Here is a 24,376-nt window from a genome sequence, read left to right as displayed (position 1 = left end):
CAGTGCTCTTCTGATAGCCATTAGTTGATGGACATCACCCTACAACATGACAGTGTTACTCGTAGACCGCGGCCAGCGTGATATCCCGTCTTATATTCCCTCCCAGCACATCCAGCATTCCCTTGGAAGACATACCACTACTAGACCAGCAAGCACGACGTCCGTTCCAAAGCCAGTGATATCTCTTCATCAGAACCGGCGAAATGCCAGTAAGGAGGTCACAAATGATCTCGTTGAACCTGTGAGGCGCAGGTGTGAGGGGATACGGGAAGTTCTCAGTATTTGGGGATGGTAATTGTCGCGTCGTGTAGTGAATGTTGTAGACGAGAACGAGAAATACGAAGAATCCACACCAGCACATTCGGCTACACTCTTAAAATGCTTGTTTCGTTCACTAGATCCCTTGGAATCGAGGAAACAGGGTCCATTAATCCCAGTAAACAAAGAACGAATTTGTATCACTGAGGGGCAATTTTCTTTGTGTATCATCCCTGGGCTTTGAGCTCAGAAACTGTGAATGAATCATTTACATTGGTGGACAATGTGTTGTTCTGGGACTAAATAAAACTAAAATACTAAATTACAAAAAAAATGTTTGATTCCCAAAATTCTAGGACATATTCAAAGTTAATATTATTTACGTTAAAAAAGCTGAAACAAGTGCAGTACTTTGAAAACGCAATATTAAATGCCCAAAAATTATGAAACCATTGATACTGTAGTGTGAGAGTATAAGTCGTTGCAGAATGTTGACGCAATGCTACGTCGAGAAAAATCCTTTGCTGTAGTTTTGTGATGAAATAAACACCCTCTTTTCGATAGTGTAGAGTATTTTAGGATGTTACAGAACATTATAAACATATTATTGTCCAAAATTACTTTCACGAAGAAATTTCTTTTATGCTGACACTGCGATAAACAGCTTTTTCAAGCAGATGCTGACACATACTAAGAACATACAGAAACACAAGTGAACCACAGAAGGCACGTTGTGTATAGCATGCATAAAAAATAATCATCCGATTCCGCACATCTATATTCTGAAACTAATATACACATACAATGAATTTCGTTTTTTGATGAATGGGAAACTCAAAAAGTTTTTTTTTCACACCTCTTCATATATGTTCAACATGTCTCCCTTGACAACTTCCACAGCTGCTGTTATGCGATGTCGCTGTCACTCATTTTTGTTTGCAATGGAGGAACATAAACAAAGTTTATTTATAAAACCCTACAAGAAATATTCACATATAGTCAGGCCAGGTCATCTTGGAGGCCAATAATTTAAAGCTGAATCATTTGGTCCAGTGCGACCGATCCATCGTTCAGTTATCCTTTGATTTAAAAATTCACGCCTTTCCAGATGCCAGTGTGCTGATGTCCCATCCTGTTGGTTAATTAAGTCTTTCAAATCACTCTCCAGCTGTGGAGAAAGTAATTTCTCAAGCATACCGAGATATGGGCTTCCTGTAATAGTGTTCTTGGCAAAGAAAAATGGACCATACGCCTTTTTCCGTGAAACGGCACGAAACACATTAAATTTTGGAGAGTCCCTCTGATGATGTACAACTTCATGCGGTTGTTTCGATCCCCATATTCTCACATTATGACGGTTCACCTTTCCATTTACATGGAATGTTGCCTCGTCACTAAACACTAAGTGTGGAAGAAAACTGACATCCTCCATCTTGCCAAGAACAAAATTACAGAACTCAACACGTCGTTGTTTGTCACCTTCACAAAGAGCTTTCAGCAGCCAAATTTTGTATGGTTTCATGTGTAAACGCCGACGCAACACGCGCCTGACGGACATCGGCGGCATGTTGAGTTTTCGAGCTGCACAGCGAACGGATTTCTGAGGACTCCTTGTGTAACTATGGTAGATGCTTTCGACGTTTATGTGAGACTCTCGGTGATGGCCCATGAATTGTCTTTACACAAACAACCTGTTTCTCGGAATTATTCATGTCGTTGTCTAATGCTTGTTCTGCAGGAGGATCCACACAATACCTAGTACGAAAGTCAAGCTGTACAGTTATTACTGTCCCGCACTGCGCAAAACGCAGAACACAAAACGCTTTCTGTTGCCCTGACACCATTTTTACTAGAACTGAAGTGGGCGCACACTGCTGCTACCTAGCGGGAACCGTGTAAAACACGAGAGTTTCCTCTTTCGAACAATACGTTGCTCACGCACATATCTCAAATAAAATAATAGTTATGATTTTTTAGTATATGATGATTCTTTTTGATACACCCACAGTGACTGTGTCAGATCGCACTATTTCTGCAGGCAGCGATTACTCATCAGTTGCAGAAGACCCTTGCGGACTGGTAACCTAACAGTTGTGGTAAGTTTTTGTCCAACGCTTGTTTCTCTGTGAGACGAGATTATTTCGCGCTACAGAGTGTCTGAAGCTTGCAACGGATGTGTGCAGGAAAGTGTGGTTGACGGAGAATTCAGTGATCTGCTCACATTTTGCGAGGTCTGACACATGAGTTTGTGTGCCCATTGAGGGTATATTACGACAATGAAAGAGACAATGGTGCTACTCTGTTGCCTCTAGTAAAGATAGTCGAAAGGACTGCAGCCTCTTTGAAGGTTCACTAATACAATGTCGAAAAAGTTTCCAAGTATAAATACTGTGCGGAACAGGAAGATGCTGGTGCGTCTAAGATACGGACACCCATTAAAAAGGGGAAGACAGAACGGGTAAAGAACTTTGACACATTTCTGCGAAATGCTATGGACGGGCACAAACTTCGTGTGCTTGTGATGTGTTCTCTTAAAAAAAAGAACTATTGGATCGTCCAAATTTCAATGAAATGGTGATAGGTTATTTTGCAGCGCAGAAGCGGAAACGAGCAGATTTGATCTATAATCAAATGAATTAAGGTAAGTAAAACGTGCACTAATAGGTGATAACAAACCATTCCTTTTTTTGTAACTAACTATTTATCTTATTAAATATATTGGTAACATATTCTCCACCGGCGTCACATTTTCCAGCATTTTAGCACAAGGAACTGTAATAAAAATGACGCGTTTTGGAGAGATCTTAATACGGTGTCTTATTCAAACCATAAATTTTGATAATACACAAATATAAATACCTAAACGAACAAATAAGGTATGTTAACTTAGCAAATACTTCAACATGCTGGCTGCCTAGTTTGCTTCTGTCAGCCAATTACAGAACAAAGCCCGTTACGTCACGGAAACAATAAAACATTAAATGTCTTAAGTTTAGAACTGAAAAGACGAGAAACATTGTGTATGCGGCGAAAATAGCACACCCGCGTTACAGATATCCCCAAAACGCATCTTTTACTGCAATTTATTGTGATAAAATGTTGAGAAATGTGACGTCAGCAGATAAATATGATACATATAGATCTTATCTTTGGAAGGTACCCTCCACCAAGCATCATAATGTGGCTTGCTGAGTATGTATGTAGAAACCTTGTAATGTAGTTCGAGGTCTAGGTTAGTTCCGATCGGTAAATGTCGCAAATTTCCTCAGTATGGAAACAACGATCCGCACCTGTGTAGACTCTTACTTAGTTTCCTCTTTTTTTTCTTATCGGCTATAGATTTGATTTATAGCTTTCTACCTGAGCAAAAAAAGTCCGTTAGTAAAAATAGTTCAAATGGCTCTGAGCACTATGGGACTTAACTGCTATGGTCATCAGTCCCCTAGAACTTAGAACTACTTTAACCTAACTAACCTAAGGATATCACACAACACCCAGCCATCATGAGGCAAAGAAAATCCCTGACCCCGCCGGGAATCGAACCCGGGCACCCGGGCGCGGGAAACGAGAACGCTACCACACGACCACGAGATGCGGGACTGAGTAGACTTAGAATTACTACAGTATTTAGAGAGGTCAGGTTTTTCTGTAATTGTATGTTCCTGACATTGCCAGTCTGGGGGTGCTGCAAAGTATCATGATTACAGAAAACTTAACAAACCAAAATCGCTAGAAAAGCATTTTATTGGATGACTGATTTTGACAGAGCTGTACTTTCATAATTGGGGCTTATGCTTCAAAATTTTATTTCTTTAAATTTTTTAACTCAGAATGTTTTGTAAAAAATGTAAAGCATAAGTTACTATGATGATAGTATAGTTTTTTCGAAACTGGTCATCCAATAAAACACTTTTTTAGCGAAAATGGCTTGTGAAGTTTTCTTCAGTTACAATTTTCTGCATATGTCACTAGATGGTGATAAAAGGGCACTCAATAAAATTGATTGTGTGAATGGTAATATGAGTACCTCTCATGACACAGCAAGAAATATACAGTAGCTCCTAGTAGACGACGAAGACAGGTGTAACTTGTCTGTATGATCATAGTTTTTTCCTGTAATAAACACAACGGAGTGTTATAGTTTCCTCGCTTTAACAACTTTAGTACAAGCCTTTGAGTGGTGCCCGAAGGAGTGGTCAAGAGGGTAGTTTATGAATCCTTTATCGCGTCCATCGTCAGGTATGAAACACACAGCGTATGGTGAAAATCAAAGCCAAATTGAGGAATTTCGTGGTGTTCCTTCCTGATGAAGAAGAATCCACACGATTAACAGCAGATGGCTATAAATGCTGCGGCAGATCGTAGGGAGCAGCAAAGTTCTTTCTGAACACTGATGATTCATTAGCTATTCCCGATATTTCATGCAGAAGTTTCTCAAGAAGAGGACACACTAAATGGAATAAATGGAAAATGTAATTTTGTCGTACATAATCCATGGTAGTTCGAACAGTACTTCATACAGTCATACACACCTGTATAATAAACTTCCAAAATATCATTCTTCATATATTTATAACAAGTAAAACTATTGGTGTTTGTTTTGTGTTCTTAAACTGTGGAAATGATAAGCACTTTGTGAGCGAGAAAAAGGATAGGACAGTCAAACGTCAAGTAACCGGTAAACGGAACTCAAAGGCGAATTGGTCTCAACGCCTAACGAAAGAACTCTATACATCACGTATACACCACACAACAGAAAGAACACAGGCGTCGTATTCTGTGCAGTACTAAGACTTTGATTTCTGTTATTCCTGTCTCCTTTCGCCTATTGCTGAAATACATTTTTGTTAGTTTTATCGGATATGCAGGATGGTCCATTGATAGCAACCGGGCCAAATAAATATCTCGCGAAATAAGCATCAAACAAAAAACTACAAAGAACGAAACTCATCCGGCTTTAAAGGGGAAACCAGATGGCGTTATGGTTTTCTCGCTAGATGGCGCTGCTTTAGGTCAAACGTATATCAACTGCGTTTTTTAAAATAGGAACCTAGATTGTTATTACATATTCGTGTAGTACGTAAAAAAATATGAATGTTTTAGTGCGGGCGCTATTTGCTTCGTGATACATTACCCGTGTTAAAATGGGCAGTTTACCAATCGCGGAAAAGGTTGATGTATGGCTATTGTGATCAAAATGCACAACAGGCGTTTGCTATGTATGCTGCTTGGTATCCTGGACCCTAACATCCAAGTGTCCGGATCGTTACGTTATTTAAGGAATCAGGAAGTATTCAGCCACATGTGAAACGTCAACCACGACATGCAACAAATGATGATGCCCAAGTAGGTGTTTCAGCTGCTGTCGTGGCTAATTCGTACATTAGTAGCAGACGAATGCACGACAATCGGGAATCTCAAAAACGTCGGTGTTGAGAATGCTACATCAACATCGATTGCACCAGTACCATATTTCTATGCACCAGGAATTGCATGGCGACGACTTTTAACGTCGTGTACAGTTCTGCCACTGGGCACAGGAGAAATTACGGGACGATGACAGATTTTTACATGCGTTCTATTTAGTGACGAAGCGTCATTCACCAACAGCGGTAACGTAAACCGGCATAATATGCGCTATTGGGCAACGAAAAATCCACGATCGCTGCTACAAGTGCAACATCAGCGACATAGGAGGGTTAATGTATGGTGCGTCATTATGGGAGGAAGGATAACTGGCCCCCATTTTATCGATGACAATCTAAATAGTGCAATGTTTGCTGATTTCCTACGTAATGTTCTACCGATGTTACTACAAGATGGTTCACTGCATGACAGAATGGCGATGTACTTCCAACAGGTTAGATGTCCGGCACATAGCTCGCGTGCCGTTGAAGCGGTAGTGAATAGCATATTTCATGACAGGTGGATTGGTCGTCGAAGCACCATACCATGGCCCGCACGTCAACCGGATCTGACGTCCCCGGATATATTTCTGTGGTAAAAATTGAAGGATATTTGCTATCGTGATCCACCGACAAAGCCTGACAATATGCGTCAACGCATTTGCGAACATTACGGAAGGCGAACTACTCGCTGTTGAGAGGAATGTCGCTGCCCGTATTGCCAAATGCATTGAGGTTGACGGACATCTTTTTGAGCATTTATTGCATTAATGTGGTATTTACAGGTAATCACGCTGCAACAGCGTGCGTTCTCAGAAATGATAAGTTCGCAAAGGTATATGCATCACATTGGAACAACCGAAATAAAATGTTCAAACGTACCTACGTTCTGTATTTTAAAATAAAAAGCTACCTGTTACCAAATGTTCGCCTAAAATTGTGAGTCGTACGTTTGTGACTATTACATTGCCACCTATCACAAAGCGAAAAAAGTGGTCCAACTAAAACATTCATATTTCTTTACGTATTACATGAATATGTCATAAAAAATGGGGTCCCTATTTAAAAAAAAAACGCAGTTGATATCCGTTTGACCTATGGCAGCGCCATCTAGCGGGCCAACCACAGCGCCGTCTGGTTTCCCCCTTTAAGTTAGGCAAGTTTCGTTCTTTGTAGTTTTTTTGTTTGACACTTATTTCGTGAGTTATTTGGCCCGGTCACTATCAATGGACCACACTGTATATCAATGGTTAATATATAGTTTTCTCATAGGATGATGCAGTATTTCTTATAGTTGTTTATGTTGTGTATTAAAAGGCTATTACTGGATCTGGAACGTCGTCTATACTCGTGACTTCTTCTGAGGTAGACGGTTACCAGTAGTCGTGTGTGAAAATAATATAGAAGTGGACAACATATATTAGTCTACGTAAACACTTATAACTCGCCAGGCTGTTCTGGTACTGTGTTAACAAGGTACCGCTAGGTATGATTAATATTTTTGCGAGAGACTTAGATTAGCACGTAGAGTTGCCTGACTAACTGCGATCGTTTCTCCACAGGTGTGTCGAGCAGCAAGAGCTACCACTCCAGCTCCAACGCAGACTCGCTGCGCGCTTCGTCCAAGGCCGGTGAGTGTCGTCTGCGTCGTCTTTATTAAGAACTTTTAAGTTGCGTTATAGTATAGCGTAAAATGGCATCCAGCTGTGGTATAGTCCTACATACACTACGAAATTTTTAGGAATTACATCACTCAAATGAAACTACAGTCACAGAGACTTTTCAAGTCTCAAACATCTATGATGTATATATTCAGACTACAAAGACGAAATAAAATGTATATCAAGGCCAGGATTCGAGCTCAGGTCTCTTGCAGAATGGACAGATGTGCAACCACTACGCCATACTGGCACAGTGGGCGGCCATCACTGCGCGGACTACGCTAAGCCCTCTTCCCCCAAATTCCCATTCACATCTCAGCTTACGGGCGTCCCCCTAAACTTGAACAGCATTGCAGAAGCTGCAACAGCATTGGAATAGCACCTCGACACTGAATGAAATAGGGGATCCTAAGTGGAAACCAAGTATAAGTGCTTTGATCAAATGAATTTATATTTCCAGAGGCTTTTTCAGATCTCAAATATCTACGAACCTAAGTCTGCTCGTCAATAGGCAGATATGCTAACCACATGTCACGGTGGCACAGTGATTTTGCACACCTGCATGGACTAACCTAGAACGCCTCCTTCCTCATTACGGGAAATCCCATTTAGTTCGATGCTGAGGTGCTATTCCAATACAGTTGCAAAACCTCTGCAATGCTGTTCGAGTCTAGGGGAATATTAGCGAGCTGAGGCTTGAGTGCGAGCTGGAATTGAGGAGGGTGGCGTGCTAGCGTAGTCCGTGCAGGCGTGTTAAGTCACTGTGCCAGTGTGGTGTAGTGGTCAGCGCATCTGTCTGCTGTGCAAGAGGCCTGGGTTCGAATCCTGGCCTTGAAACAAATTTTCATTCGTCGTTTCAGTCCGTATATATAAATTTCATTTCCGTTTTGTATCAGTATTCATTTAATTTTGCCTACAACTAACGGTAACGTTCGAGAGATACATTTCATGGGAACGATGTCACTTGGACACGAGGTCATTTCCTTGTCACATTCATCTACAAATCAAGGCAAAGTTCATAAATCCCTCTTTACTGACCTGGTTATTACGCTATTACTTCTCTTGTAATAGGTGTAATGATACTCTTATATTCATTTTCACGAGTGAATGGTATGTTTCAGTGATGGAAGAACAGCGGACTATGAAACCAATAGCAAATATTCGCGTCGTCAGTAAGAACGCACAATTAGTAGTTGGTGTACGCGCTGAATTGTCACTAAAAATCCTCGAGTTTTATGTACGTTTACGGGAGTTGTATAAGTCACCTACAAGATACCTCTTGGGGCGAATATCTCTGCAGGGTGAGGTAATTACATAACCAAGTGCATGGCCAGTTCACTGGTAATTTTCACTCCAATCATTTCCTTAACACATTGGTATCAGTGGCAACAGCAGGAGCCATCTACTGTAACAAAATCAAAACAAAACACAAATCTGTCTACCTTGCTAGTAAACAACAAGAATTGGCTAACCCAAGAGCTATGCTCAGCGTCAACAGTCAATATTTTGAAACTATTAGTTACAAAGTGTGGTATGGAGTTTTTGCAGTAGGGAATTTTAGGAGATAGGTCAAGACCTCATTCTGCCACACGTTGAGGCCTTTCTCAGCGTACACTATGGCTAAGAGTTTGTGCTACGCTGATCAGTTTTGTCGCGACTGTTAATCATTTTCTGGCTAACGTTTTAACTGTACAACTCTTCTCAAGGGCAAACCGCGACCAGAGGAGAACGACTCCCGAGCATCCTCAGTTAGCTCAAAGAAGTGGAAAAGTTCACTTACTCATTTGGAGAGTGCATCTCGTATAGCCTATGCCTACCTTCCTCATCGACCGCTAACGATAATCCAGGGATAAATTATATGTTTTGTGCATAGCACTCTCCTTCATAGAGAAGCTGTAGATACTTCGTATGTCGTGATGCATGTAGCTGCCCAAAATATTCGAGGGAGGCATGTCTCATTTGTGAACAGTACCGTTACAAGTGACTAGATCTAGCGTCATTATTAAAATTTTCCATCCGCTTCTAAAATAAAAAGACCGCCTTTCAAGACGACCATGCATCTAGTACAGGTCTCGCAAGGCCATATACGGCACAACTGCTCCCCAAATTGTTCACGCCATCAGACTCCAACTGTCACGGCCAAATTCTGAAGACGTGTATGATCAGAATTTGTCAGTGCTAGCGGTTTTAGGGCTTAGTTCTTCAACAGACTGTGTCCCTTGCAGGTCCGATCAGAATAATCGAAGTATTCATGTCCACCAACTCACCTCTATCGGCTGGGCACTATAATCCAGCGTGTGGTACCCAGATAGTGCACATTAGGCATTTGTTCACGTATAACGTAAAATTATGCGTTTTTCTGAAGGTATTTGTGAAGAGCTTAGAGTTGTACACGATTAAACGTGGACGATTAAATGTCCAGGCAAGAAGAGAATATAAGCTTTTGATACGTGGTGCGGAATTGGTTCTGAATTGAACTGGGAAAAATTTGTAGCAGAATTTAATTAAAAAGAGATTGTCAACATGATAGCGCGCGCCCGTCTGTGTGTGTGTGTGTGTGTGTGTGTGTGTGTGTGTGTGTGTGTAAGGTTGGGTGGAGGGGTTGGTATTACAAACGAGAGACACTTCTCATAAAATCATAAGGACTGGAGTTATTTTTGAAATACGTGGTCCAGCTGATTTAATGTGACCACCGCCTACGTTGAACGTCAAAAACCACTCACAGATGGTAGGTGGCAGCACTGTCAGTGGAGCAAATATAAGGAGTGTATAAATGAGGGGTGGAGGGGATCACCGAAAACAGTACAATCATTCTCGTAACGGGCAACGGCCTTGCCGCATTGGACACACCGGTTCCCGTCACATTAACGAAGTTAAGCGCTGTTGGGCGTGCCCGGTACTTGAATGGGTGACCATCCGGGCCGTCATGCGCTGTTGCCATTTGTCGGGGTGCACTCAGCATCGTGATGTCAATTGACGAGCTACTCGACCGAATAGTAGCGGCTCTGGTCACAGAAAACCATCATATCCACTGGGAGAGCGGTGTACTGACCACACGCCCCTCCTATCCGCATACTCAGCTGAGGTTGACACGGCGGCCGGATGGTCCCGATGGGCCACTTGTGGCCTGCAGACGGAGTGCTTATTCTCGTAACGCGGAAGCGGAGCGATTTAGGTGACGTCTAAAAAAGCATGATCATTGGCTTTTCGGGCCAAGAAAGCATTTCCGAAACGGAGAGACTACTTCTGAAGTCATGGTCTTTTAAGTATTATTTGTTTTACGATGACAGGTTTTGACAGAATCTTACTGTCATCATTTTATCTCCGGAAATATTTCCAAAACCGCTAAGTTCGTAAACTGTTGGCGCGCCCCTGGGGTTAATGCATAACATGCACGACAAAAATGCGCTATCGTTAACCGGCGCTGAGGGAACTGTGGTGCACCGTGGGCTACAGAAGACGGGGGTGAGCAACGGCTGCGGAAGTGTGTACGGCAACTATACGTGCAAGTGCTGAGCACCTGGCCGGCCAGAAGAACCAAGGGGCTGCCAACAGTGTCTTCTCAACGACCGTTCAGCTAACGTTGCTGCGTATGGGCGTCCCCCACCAGGCTCTTGGTTCATGCATATATGCTGATTGCCGTTGATCAGGGACGAAGGCTGGAATTCGCACACCAGTACCGCAACTGGACGTCCGCTGAGTGGCGATAGGTGGCCTTTTCAGATGAATCACAGTTTATACTCTTATCAGACAGATGGTCGTTGGTGTGTACGGCGTAAAAGTCTGATAGCAAAGGGTCCAGACCGGAGGAGGTATCGTTATGGTCTGGGGAATTTTTCCGTAGCACTATACCTGGGTGATATAGTCATTCTGGAAGGAACAATGGATCAGTACAAGTATGCATCTCCCTTTGGGGAGAGGGGGTGGGGGGAGTGTTCACCCTACACGCAGTGTTTGTTTTTCCTCAGCACGACTGCACCTACCAGCAGGACAATGCAACGTGTTTTACAGCTCACAACGTACGTACGTGGTTCAAAGAGCACCTTCGTATAAAAGGAAAGATTGCGTAGAGGTTTCTCATTTAGAAATCGCGTCTGAATGTTGGTTGTTCGTGAGAAAAATGTGCTGCGCCTTTCTTTTATACCGGGATAAGTTTACCGTACTGCCCTGGCCGCCAAACTCCCGGGATTTAAACCCCATGGAGAATCTTTGGGGCTAATTCGACTGGGCCTTTGAGGGCAACCATACAAAGTAGAATCAACGCCATCTACATATCCTAAAAACTAGTACCTTTGATGCTAATTTGAAGCCTTTTGCATCGCGTTTCGTCGGTTTTGCAGCTTTAGTGGCATTAATAATGGATTGTGTGTGTGTGTGTGTGTGTGTGTGTGTGTGTGTGTGTGTGTGTGTGTGTGTGTCTCACATCTCCTCCTGAAACACTGGACCGATTTCAATCAAAGTTGGTACACATATCCCTTACTATCAGACAACAGTCAAAAGATACGGCGTCATCAACAATGAGATTCACGAAAAATTGCTGCATCTTACATGACGTTTAAATGCATTACTTCTGTGTTAATCAGTGTGTCCTCAATACATTTCGTAGTCAGTATCCACATGTGCCGCTAAATGCACCCACAAAAGTATATCAATGGCACCACATATAGCTCATGAGATATGACGTCATAAACACTGATATGTGCGCAAAACTGCCGCATTGTGCACGCCGTTTAAATTTATTACTTCTTTTCTGCTGACTACATTAGCAACACATTTTGCTGACTGTATCCACGTATGCCGCTGAATCGACATACAAAATTATATCACTGGATGGCACACATATCAGGAGATATGACATCATAAATACTCAGACGCAAAAAACCGCCACGTCATTCATAGTATTTAAATTAATTACTTCTTTGCTACTAATTCTATTCACAAAGTATTTCTTATACAGTATCCACACATGCAACTGAACGTACCTACATAAATATATCACTATACGCCACGTAGTTCAAGAGATATGACGTCATAAAGACTGAGACGCGTGAAAAAATTTTACACCACTCATGAAGTTTTAATTCTTTTATTCTTTACTACGAAGAGACTGCTGCAGTCGAGTCAAATGAAGGGAATCCCTAACACCTGGCAACACTTTTGACAGCTTTCAGCTGCGAAGCGCAAACGGCTGTAGGCGAAAACGATACCCGTTTATAGAACTATGAAGAGGCGCAATACTGGGATGTTTACAAGATCCCGTTGCAGACACGCGAAGCAGCCGTGCCCTGCGTACAGTAATTGTCCGACATCATGTTTCTTAGCCTGGATACTGCACTTATACATATGTACATTATGCATATTTCTTTGTGCGAATATTCCATAATTTCGAACCAATTTTGACGACTGCGTGGAAATGAGATTTTTTCCAGACTATATTAGAAACACACATCATTTTTTCGTTTCTTACAGAAAATTGGCAAAATTAGTACTCAGGCAACGCTGGGTTTGTCAGCTAGTCTGAAGTATAGAACTGTGCCGTGGGAAGTTACATATGCAGTTATCTGCTCTAACTTTCGCGTTTAGCATAAACCACTGTAATAATAATAACGGCGTGTGGCGAGAGCCTCCCGTCGGGTAGACAGCTCGCCTGGCGCAAGTCTTTCGATTTGACGCCACTTCGGCGACTTGCGCGTCGATGGGGATGAAATGATGATGATTAGGACAACACAACACCCAGTCCCAAAATCTCCGACCCAGCCGGGAATCGAACCCGGGCGCTTAGGATTGACAGTCTGTCGCGCTGACCATTTTTTTTTCTCATTTTGTTCTACATTGCTAGTTGAATTTGTTCGGGGCGGATGTCCGATGACACCCGTTCAGGTTCTTTGTTAATCCGTTCACTCAATTTTTATATTGCACAGCGTAGCTAACCCTCTGACCGAGCACGCTGAGCTACCGTGCCGGCACCACTTATCTACCGGGGACGTATATAAACCACTGTAAAGCGGCTGAGGACATGGAGCTATAGCTACACATTAAATTACTGAAGTTGTCAAGAATGAACGCTTTAATAAGGAACAGCTACTCTAAAGGGCAAGGTCAAAGAAGTCAGGTGTTAACAACCAGCTAATATATGAACACTACGTAGCAAACAGGGTTTGTGAAATGACAAATATACAGTTCTATGAGAGTCAATCGAAGATCATTGGGGAGTGAGCATAATCCATCTATGTTTTTACACTAGTTGGGATTCCACTGGCACTATGAAAAACAACGAACATCTCTACCAGGTATCGTTAGCCGAATATCGGCGGACACTCAGTAGTGTTCTCCAGAAACAACGAACATCTCTACCATGTAGTGGTAGCTGAATATCGACTGACAGTCAGTAGTGATCTCCAGTGTCCGGGACTCTAGAATTACAAGTAAGACTGCATTTATTAAAGTACAGGCATGACGTTATTCCGTGAAAGTGGCTTCAGATGATGGGGAAAGCAGTGGCTGTTATTTTTTGGGACCGCGGCGGCTTGGCGGTTTCGCGTGTCGGCAGCCGGTGTGAGCCGGCGGCACAGCACGCGGCAGTCAAAACTTGGCGTGGCGTGGCGTGGCACGGCAGATAGGCGCAGACGTCCGCACAAAGCGGCATCTGGCAGCTGACGCGCTATCTGAGCCGACGCGCCCGGTGCCGCCGCCGCCGCCATCCTACATGCGTTATCCCTCAAGATGCCAGCCGCCAAAAACACTGCCTCACTCCCATGATCTCGACTATGTAATTCAGTTCGTTAAATACTAATACTGAGAGCCGTTCGGTCGTAACAAACGCGCATGCTTTAGGAAAAGATTTCATTGCCGGGTTTAGTTTCCTACAACTTTCTTCGCCTCTGTACGTAACCGTCGTTCCCTTCTGAGCATTCTTTGTAACGTTGCACGTTTCAACTCTACGTGCGGAAGTTCCTCGCATGGGAAGCGAACGTCTACAAGCATCACTGCGCGCCACCATATTACACGCGATCCTCTCATATTAAAGTAATCACCGCGTATTTTCGATGTCAGCGCGCAACAACAACCTAAAAATGGCAGGTAGCGGCATTAGTAGTGGAGAGTACGTAAAGTGTGTTGGGGGGGGGGGGGGGGGGGGGGTGCTCGGATAACATTCCAGTCGCAATGCGGAAACGGAGCGCTTTACCTGACGACCATTGAATATTGTAATCCACAAATCCTCGAAAAATAAGCGAAAAATATACTTATTCAAAAAAGCAGACAAAAAATCACTTGACGCCTTCCTGAGAGACAATCTCCACTCATTCCAAATTAATAATACAAGTGTAGACCAGATGTGGCTTCAATCCAAAGAAATAGTATCGGCAGCAATTGAGAGGTTTATACGAGACAAATTAACGAACGACGGAGCTGATCCTCTTCGGTACACAAAACGGGTTAGAACACTGTTGCAGAAACAACGAAACAAACATGCCAAATTTAAGCAGACGCAAAGTCCCCAAGACTGGCGATCCTTTATAGAAGCTCGAAACTTAACGCGGAGTTCAATGCGAGACGCCTATAACAGTTTCCATAACGAAACTTTGTCTCGAAACCTGGCAGAAAATCCAAAGAGATACTAGTCGTATGTGAACTATGTTAGCGGAAGAAACAATCAATGCCTTCTCTGCACGATAGCAATGGAGATACTATCGAAGACAGTGCTGCCAAAGCAGAATTACTAAACACAGCCTTCCGAAATGCTTTCACAAAAGAAGACGAAGTAAATATTCCATAATTCGAATCGAGAACAGCTGCCAACATAACTAACGTAGAAGTAAATATCATCGGAATAGTGAAGCAACTTAAATCGCTTAATAAAAGCAAGTCTTCTGGTCCAAACTGTGTACCAATTAGGTTCCTTTCGGAGTATGTTGATGCATTAGCTCCATACTTAACAATCATATACAACTGTTCGCTCGACGAAAGATCCGTACCCAGAGACTGGAAAGTTGCACAGGTCACACCAATATTCAACAAAGGTAGTAGGAGTAATCCACTAAATTACAGGCCCATATGTTAACGTGGATATGTAGCAGGATTTTGGAACATATATTGCGTTCGAACAAGAAAAGGGTCTATTGACACACAGTCAACATGGGTTTATAATACTCCGTCCCTGTGAAACACAACTAGCTCTTTATTCACACGAAGTGTTGAGTGCTATTGACGAGGGATTTCAGACCGATTCCGTATTTCTGGATTTCCGGAAGGCTTTTGACACTGTACTACACAAGCGGCTTGTACTGAAATTGCGTGCTTATGGAATATCGTCTCAGTTATGTGACTGGATTTGTGATTTCCTGTGAGAGAGGGCACAGTTCGTAGTAATTGACGGAAAGTCATCGAATAAAACAGAAGTGATTTCTGGCGTTCCCCAAGGTAGTGTTATAGACCCTTTGCTGTTCCTTATCTATATAAACGATTTGGGAGACAATCTGAGCAGCCGTCTTAGGTTGTTTCCAGATGCCGCTGTCGTTTATCGACTAATAAAGTCATCAGGAGATCAAAATAAACTGCAAAACTATTTAGAAAAAATATCTGAATGGTGCGAAAAGTGGCAGTTGATCCTAAATAACGAAAAGTGTGAGGTCATCCACATGAGGGCTAAAAGGAACTCGTTAAACTTCGGTTACACGATTAATCTGTCAAATCTAGAAGCCGTAAATTCAAATAAATACCTAGGTATGACAATTACGAGCAACCTAAATCGTAAGGAATACACAGAAAATGTTGTGGGGAAGGCTAACCAAAGACTGCGTGTTATTGGCTGGACACTTAGAAAATGTAACAGATGCCTACACTATGCTTGTCCGTCCTCTTTTAGAATAGTGCTACGCGGTGTGGGATCCTTACCAGATAGGACTGACGAAGTATATCGAAGAAGTTGAGAGAAAGGCAGCACGTTTTGTATTATCGCGAAATATGGGAGAGGGTGTCACAGAAATGATACAAGTTTTGGGCTAGACATCATTAAAAGAGAGGCGTTTTTCGTTGCGACAGAATCTCCTCACGAAATTCCAATCATCAACTTTCTCCTCCGTATGCGAAAATATTTGGTTGTCACTGACCTACATAGGGAGGAACGATCACCACCATAAAATAAGGGAAATCAGAGTTCGTACGGAAAGATATAGGTGTTCATTCTTCCCGCTTGCTATACGAGACTGGAATAATAGAGAACTGTGAAGGTGGTTCGATGAACCCTCTGCCAGGCACGTGAATGTGATTTGCAGAGTATCAATGTAGATGTAGGAAAGTGCATGCTCATTGGATTTCGGGCCAAGGGTGGAGGCATTTCATAAACGGCTAAGTTTGGTTCAAATGGTTGAAATGGCTCTGAGCACTATGGGATTTAACTTCTGAGGTTATCCGTCCCCTAGAACTTAGAACTACTTAAACCTAACTAACCTAGGGACATCACACACATCCATGCCCGAGGCAGGATTCGAACCTGCGACCGCAGTGATCACGCGGTTCCAGACTGTAGCGCCTAGAACCGCTCAGCCACTCAGGCCGGCAACTAAGTTTGTAAACCGTTCACGTACCACCGTGGCTGAAGTACAATGTGCGTGGCAAAATGGCGCTATCCAACACCGGCACCGGGACAACTGTGGTGCACGACGGGTCATAGCTGTCAGGGGTTAACGAAGGCTGCGGATATGTGTACTAGCAAACAGACGTGCAACTGTCGAGCAACTGAACGCCCGGATGAACCAAGGGGCTACCGACAGTGTCTTCTCAACGGCTGGTCATCAGACGTTGTTGCATATGGGCCTCCACAGGAGGCGCCTGTTCCATGCACCCATGCTGAGTGCCGTTCTTCGGCAGCAAAGGCCCGAATTTGCTCGCCAGTACCCCAACTGGACGTCCTCTGAATGACGGCAGGTGGTCTTTTCAGATGAGTCACGTTTTGTGGTCCATCAGGCAGATGGTTGTTAGTATCTACGGCGTAAAACGTCTGAAACAAACACCCTGCAACAATCTACAGAAGGGTCTGGGCGTTAGGGGGGAGAGTTATAGTTTAGGGATTATTTTCGTGGCGTTGCTGGTTGATATCGTCAATCTGGAAGGCACAGTGGATCAACACAAGTGGGTCTCTATCCTTAGGGACCATGTAAACCACTAAATGCGGTTTGTTTTTCCTCGGCACCATCGCATCTACCAGTAGAACAATGCCCCGTGTGAACGTGCTTTGAAGCCACCAAGATGAGTTTTACCTTACTCCCGGATTGAAATCCTATCGAGAATTTGTGAGTCAGTCTCGATCGGCCTGTTAGCGCCATTGATCCTCAATGGAGAAACCTAGCGCAGCTGACCACTGCGCTGGAGTCGGAATGGCTCCACAACCCTGCTGGTACCTTCCAGAACCTTGTTTACTTTCCTCCTGCATGCCTCGCAGCCATACATGCTCCAAAAGATGGTTCTATAGGGTTTTGACAGGTGGTCACATAAACGTGATCTGTACACTGTCCTTCGAAAGTATTGTGTGTACTACTGTCATTTCCCCACTTACCTACCCCAGTCGCAAGTAGTGCGCTGGAAGAACGGTAGAGGGTAAAACTCTGCGTGAGCTCTTATCTTTCTCATTTTACGTTCACAGTGTTTTAGCGACTCATGGGTACGAGGGGGTAATATACTGATTGACTATTCTAGGAACTTAGGCTCTCGGAATTTTAGCTGTTAACCACACCGTGATGCGAAATGCTTCTCTCGTAGCGTCTGCCGCTGGAGTTGGACGAACATCTCCTTGACACTTTTGTCCTTAGTAAACAAACATGTGACGAAACGCGCCTCCCTTCTTTTCATCTCATCTGTTTCCCGTAACAATCACATCTGATTCTGGTTCCAGGCTGACGACCAATGTTCAAACGTCAGTCAAAAGAGTGTTCTGCAACGAAACTTACTCGTGTGTGGATTACACTGCGTGACCATCCTTCCAGTTAATCTCAGTCCAGCATCTTGCCTCTTGTGATTAATTTTATGTGGTCTTTCCGCTTTAAATACTTCGCACACGTACTCCCCGATGTTTCATGTATGCGAATGGTTCCACTGAATGTCCGGCAATCGTGTAGTGCTACAATAACAGACCTTTCCGAAAATGTTTAAATAATACGTCACATTTGTTTACGTTGGCTGGAAATTGCCAATCCCTGCAACAAGTATCGATTCTTTCTAGCTCTTCTAGCATTCCCCTACAATTCTGTAGCATTGCGAATTCCTGTGCATAAAGGTAACATCGGCGAACAGCCTTATGCAGCTTAGGACGCTATCCACTACTTCATTTATATTTGTTCTTAAATTAATATATCCTGTAACGCTACCTTGGGACACGCTCGAAGTTATTGCTACGTTTTAGGATTTCGCTCCGTTGGGAACGAATGGTGTGTTCTGTTTGCTAGGATCTTTTCAGTCCAGTTACAAAGATGGTCTGACATTCCATATTTTCGTCTTCTGTTCATTAGTCAACAGTGCAGAACTGTACCTGACGCCTTCCAGAAGTCAAGGAACTGAACCAGTTGACAACGGCGGTCTTGAGTTCCTCACCATCCTGAAACCACTGTCCAGCAAGGGTTGCAAAAGGGAGAAGAGATACACTGATGGCCATTAAAATTGCTACATCATGAAGATGACGTGCTACAGACGCAAAATTTAACCGACAGGAAGAAGATGCTACGATATGCAAATGATTAGCTTTTCAGAGCATTCACACAAAGTTGGCGCCGGAGGCGACACCTACAACGTGCTGATATGAGGAACGTTTCCAACCGATTTCTCATACACAAACAGCGGTTGACCGGTGTTGGCTGGTGGAACGATGTAGTGATGCCTTTTATAAGGAGGAGAAATGCGTACCGTTTCCGACTTTGATAAAGGTCGGATTGTAGCCTACCGCGATTGCTGTTTATCGTATCGCGACATTGCTGCTCGCGTTGGTCGAGATCCAATGACTGTTAGCAGAATATAGAATCGGTGGGTTCAGGAGGGTAATACGGAACGCCGTGCTGGATCCCAACGACTTCGTATCACTAGCAGTCGAGATGACAGGCATCTTATCCGCATGGCTGTAACGGAACGTGCAGCCACGTCTCGATCACTGAGTCAACAGAAGGGGACGTTTGCAAGACAACAACCATCTGCACGAACAGTTCGACGACGTTTGCAGCAGCATGGACTATTAGCTCGGAGACCATGGCTGAAATTACCCCTGACGCTGCATCACAGGCAGGAGCGCCTGCGATAGTGTACTCAATGACGAACCTGGGTGCACGAATGGCAAAACGTCATTTTTTCGGATGAATCCAGGTTCTGTTTACAGCATCATGATGGTCGCATCCGTGTTTGGCGACATCGCGGTGAACGCACATTGGAAGCGTGTATTCGTCATCACCATACTGGCGTATCACCTGGCGTGATGGTATGGGGTGCCTGCCATCGGTTACGCGTCTCGGTCACCTCTTGTTGACATTGACGGCCCATTGAACAGTGGACGTTACATTACAGATGTGTTTCGACCCGTGGGTCTACGCTTCATTCGATCCCTGCGAAACCCTACATTTCAGCAGGATAATGGACGACCGCATGTTGCAGGTCCTGTACTGGCCTTTCTGGATACAGAAAATGTTCGACTGCTGCCCTGGCCAGCACATTCTCCAGATGTCTCTCCAATTGAAAACGTCTGGTCAATGGTAGCCGAGCAACTGGCTCGTCACAATATGCCAGTCAGTACTCTTGATGAACTGTGCTATCGTGTTGAAGTGGCATGAGCAGCTACAACTATACACGCCATCCAATCTCTGTTTGACTCAATGCCCATGCGTAACAAGGCCGTTATTACGGGCAGAGGTGGTTTTCTGGGTACTGATTTCTCAGGATATATGCACCCAAATTGCGTGAAAGTGTAATCACATGTCATTTCTAGTATTAAATATCTGTCCAATGAATACCCGTTTATCATCTGCATTTCTTCTTGGTGTAGCAATTTTAATGGCCAGTAGTGTAACTGTCGCTGGACGAGAGTTCTCCGCCGGTCGGTGTGGCCGTGCGGTTCTAGGCGTTTCACTCTGGAACCGCGTGACCGCTACGGTCGCAGGTTCGAATCCTGCCTCGGTCATGGCTGTGTGTGATGTCCGTAGGTTAGTTAGGTTTAAGTAGTTCTAAGTTCTAGGGGACTGATGACCACAGATGTTAAGTCCCATAGTGCTCAGAGCCATTTGATTTGAGAGTTCTCCATCTCTTTCTACATACGCTCCGGCGATGATGATCGAGGTGAAGGGCTACGATCTCTTGAGTTACTTGTATTTCCTATACCCACGGATGCTGAACGTATGTTCCATGCGTTAGCTAAAGTTGTTGCATAGTCTGTTCTCGTGACTGTTTGAAAAGTCTTTTATGAAATTTGGGTACATTGCATTTTCAACACGACATTCGAGTGGCTTACGTCCGATGTAACAGAATTCAATTGGTACCACGCTGTGTAAATGTTACCCATCTACAGAATCCGCACAAAGTACTTGCGTCTTCTTTATAACGGAGTTTAGGTTATGCGAATATTTGGCAACTGTGTACTAGGTCTCTCAGGGTGCTATTGGTTGAATTAGAAAACCAAGCTTACAAGTGTTACATCCAACTGCCAACTAACCTATCCTCCATAATTACGAAAGTAATCATTAAATATTTGTGTAGGGTTATTTTATCCATGCTGGATCTCGTGAACTTCGCGGCAGTTATCAACCGAAAATTTTTACAGAGCATCCCAAAATAAATAGTGAATATTTCAGAAAGTTAGGAGTTCTAAAAAACATCTCGTTTTCAGTTATCAATGGTTGTTTGAATTTGACATGTATAATCTCCTTGTGAGGTTGCATATCTGAAACAGGTGCTCACGACTCTAGTGTCTCAATTTAACGATAATTCAAAGCAGTCTGTCTGTTATATTATAAGAATCCACATTGGGTTAAATCCGTGGAACAATCGATTATAAGAAGTTGTTCATCGTAGTGTGGCTACCAGACTTACCACAGAAGATTTTTGTTTTACCCTACATATCGCTTCATTTAGGATGCAAAAACGTTGAACCAAACTTAAATAGATTTTTGAAGTGCAGAAGTAGAGCAGAAGTTAAATGGACGTCAACATATTACTCTGCTAATGACTTAAGTTGTGACGGTGGCGGAGACGATTGTGGGAATAGCATGCTCAAAAGGCTGTTATGAAGTCTGGAGTTCTCGACAGACTCTGTTACAAAATTGGACATGGTTTACAGTGACAACTGAAGGTAATTCTCAAGAATTAATTCGGAATTAACAATATAACGCACCGTCATATTATCACCGCATTGCTGCACATTGTTAAACTAGAGCAGAGAATCATGTATAGCGAGCTACGACGTCGATCTTCTCAGAAGGTTCGATACCAACATTTCATTTCTTTGCTGCACCGTTCGTCGACTGCTACTCGCACATAAAACGGGTAACGGAATCTGGATACGTTAAGAATAACAGATACTGAAGACAAACAAGAAATTTCTTTCAGATTTAGTGAAACCTTAAAACGATTTTATTTCCAGATATTCTTGTTAAGCAGCAACGACAATGTAGAAGTGTTTGTAGTGAATACCATACAAGGTAGAGGGGATCCTACCGCAGTTGAGCATCGTAAGAAAAGTTGGTTTGAGTTCACGACAGAGCGATTTCTATCTTTCTAGTTATATTCTGTTTGTGAGCTCATGGCGTATTTACGGTGTGACAGACAGCGTTATAGATTATATACCGCAGATAATGACTGTGAAAAGTTGGTCTAAGGTCATGACAGAGCGGTTTTAGGTTCCGCACTTAAATCTCTTATGAGAATGTGGTTATAAGAAATAAAAAGTGCATAGTTAACGGGAATTAAACCGCAACAATTTACACAGTTATGTTCTTATGCACACATGGAAACAAAATAAAACAAAATAAACAGGTAAATACAATGGACATAGGTAATTTATTATAACATTTAAGCGTGGCTGACTGTTCACTGAAGTAAAAACAGATGACCCGCCGGTCTGAAACATTATAAACACCTCGAACCTGGAAGCTTACACTCGAGTGCTGGAACTACAAGACATTTCATAGTTTAACCACACTCGTCTAGTCATCAGCTAAAGTAGAAGCCGAGTCTCTACTTACATTTGCTTATGACTTCTCTACAAAATACGATTTACACTCGGTTAAAATTAGCGTCTAGTGAATTGTTCATCATAGGCCAGGATGGCCCTTTGGCCGAAGTATGAAGCCATGTGTAAATGGACACTCTCCATTCCGAGCCACGTCATGATGTCTTCTTCCCTTCGCAGTGTCAGATGTCAAGTATGCCTTGCCTGATATTTGCATATTGTGTACTGTTATGATATTATCCCTGGGCAATCTGAAGAACCCAAATTTTAATAAACTTCCTAGCAACTCGAGGGTTCCCAGTGCACATGTTTCATGTGAATGTGTAGTTGTACAACATTTAGGTAGAGTAGAATCCACGATTTTCTTGCTAGAAGGCAATGATACAACGAAGACAGGAAGAATTATATACCTATCCATCTATATCACACAAAGACGCGATAGGCATTATTTCAATATGATTTGCGGATGTAACACCTACACGAAGGGGATAAAGGTCGTCCATTGACATATTGTCGTGGCGTACTTACTAGTGCACATTAATTACATCTATACATACGTCATTGAAACTATTACCGCGAGTAACTATATCGACAATAAACACATATAAAGTACTGTCAGTTAATTAGATCCTCGCTTTGTGAATCTGTTTTTACTTGGGATAGTGTACTGCAATCTTTGTAACAGAAAAGCGTGTTTCACCGTGTCAGGTCCTCCGTCAGATACGCATTACATATCTGTAATGGGATGCAGTACGTAGGGCGCAGGGCTATTCGCTTGCAACGCATATTCTGAACAGTGAATCTGATCCTGCCTACGACACACTACTCATTGGATGGCAATTTTTTTTTTTTTTGTATGGATGAAGGGGGGAGGAGGGGGGGGGGGGGGAGCAGGAGGGCCATCAGACATCTAACTGGTTTGATGCGGCCCATGTCAGCTTCCTTTCCTGTGCGAACCTCTTGCTCTCAGAGTAACCCCTACTCAACGTCTTCAATTATTTGTTGGATGTACTCCATTCTATGTCTCCCCCTACGGTTTTTTACCTTCTACAGCTCCCTCTACTACCATGGAAGTTATTACCTGATGTCTTAAGATGTCACATCATCTTGACATCTCCATTTATTGTTTTCCACATATTTCTATCCTCGTCCATTTTGCGAAAACCTCCTCATTTTCTACCAGTCTACCTAATTTTCAGTATTCATCTATAGCACCAAGTCTCAAACGCTTCCATTGTCCTCTTATCAGTTTACCCCACGCTCCACAATGACTTCCTTACAATTCCCTGCACCGAACCTCCGTTCTCAAAATTTCTTCCTCAAACTTATGCCAATGTTTGATGCTAGTAGACTAATTTTGACCATGAATTCTTTCTTTGTCTGTGCTGGTCTGCTTTTCACTTTCTACTTGCTTCGTTCATCACTGTTATTTTGCTTCCAAGTTAGCGACTGTTCATTTCGCTTAGTATGTCCTATAATGTTTTGTCGCTTCCACTGAGGATAGCAATATCATTTGCGAATCTTTCTCGTTGATATTATTTCATCCTGAATTTTAATCGCACTACTGAACTCATCTTTTATTTCCGCCATTCCTTCTTCGATGTACAGACAGCAAAATGGGAGAAAGACTGCCTTACATCCTTTATCGTTCTTGGTCTTCCGTTCTTCTTGGTTCTTATACATACTGTGTGTTACCGTATCGCTTACACCTCTTTTTCAAAAATTTCGAATAAATGGCAAATTTATAGCACACTTTTTACTAGAGAAAAATTAACACATCTCAGAACAGACAGTGACTGAAATGCTTGTGGTACCCAATCTACATTTTTCTGATTAGTTCGCCCAACAACTCCATT

General features: G+C 43.0%; 1 non-coding gene across 1 annotated transcript; it reads right to left on the bottom strand.

The window, feature by feature from the left end:
• Positions 1 to 16,796: 16,796 nt before the first annotated feature.
• Trnas-gga (transfer RNA serine (anticodon GGA)) lies at positions 16,797 to 16,880 on the bottom strand. Its single transcript is given in 2 exon segments — positions 16,797 to 16,831; positions 16,841 to 16,880. It is a non-coding gene; the product is annotated as a tRNA-Ser (tRNA).
• Between the last annotated feature and the right edge of the window lie 7,496 nt (positions 16,881 to 24,376).

Source organism: Schistocerca gregaria, chromosome 1 (assembly GCF_023897955.1).
Source record: "Schistocerca gregaria isolate iqSchGreg1 chromosome 1, iqSchGreg1.2, whole genome shotgun sequence".
NCBI classification, from domain to species: domain Eukaryota; kingdom Metazoa; phylum Arthropoda; class Insecta; order Orthoptera; family Acrididae; genus Schistocerca; species Schistocerca gregaria.
This window is presented reverse-complemented; position numbering and strand designations above follow the sequence as displayed.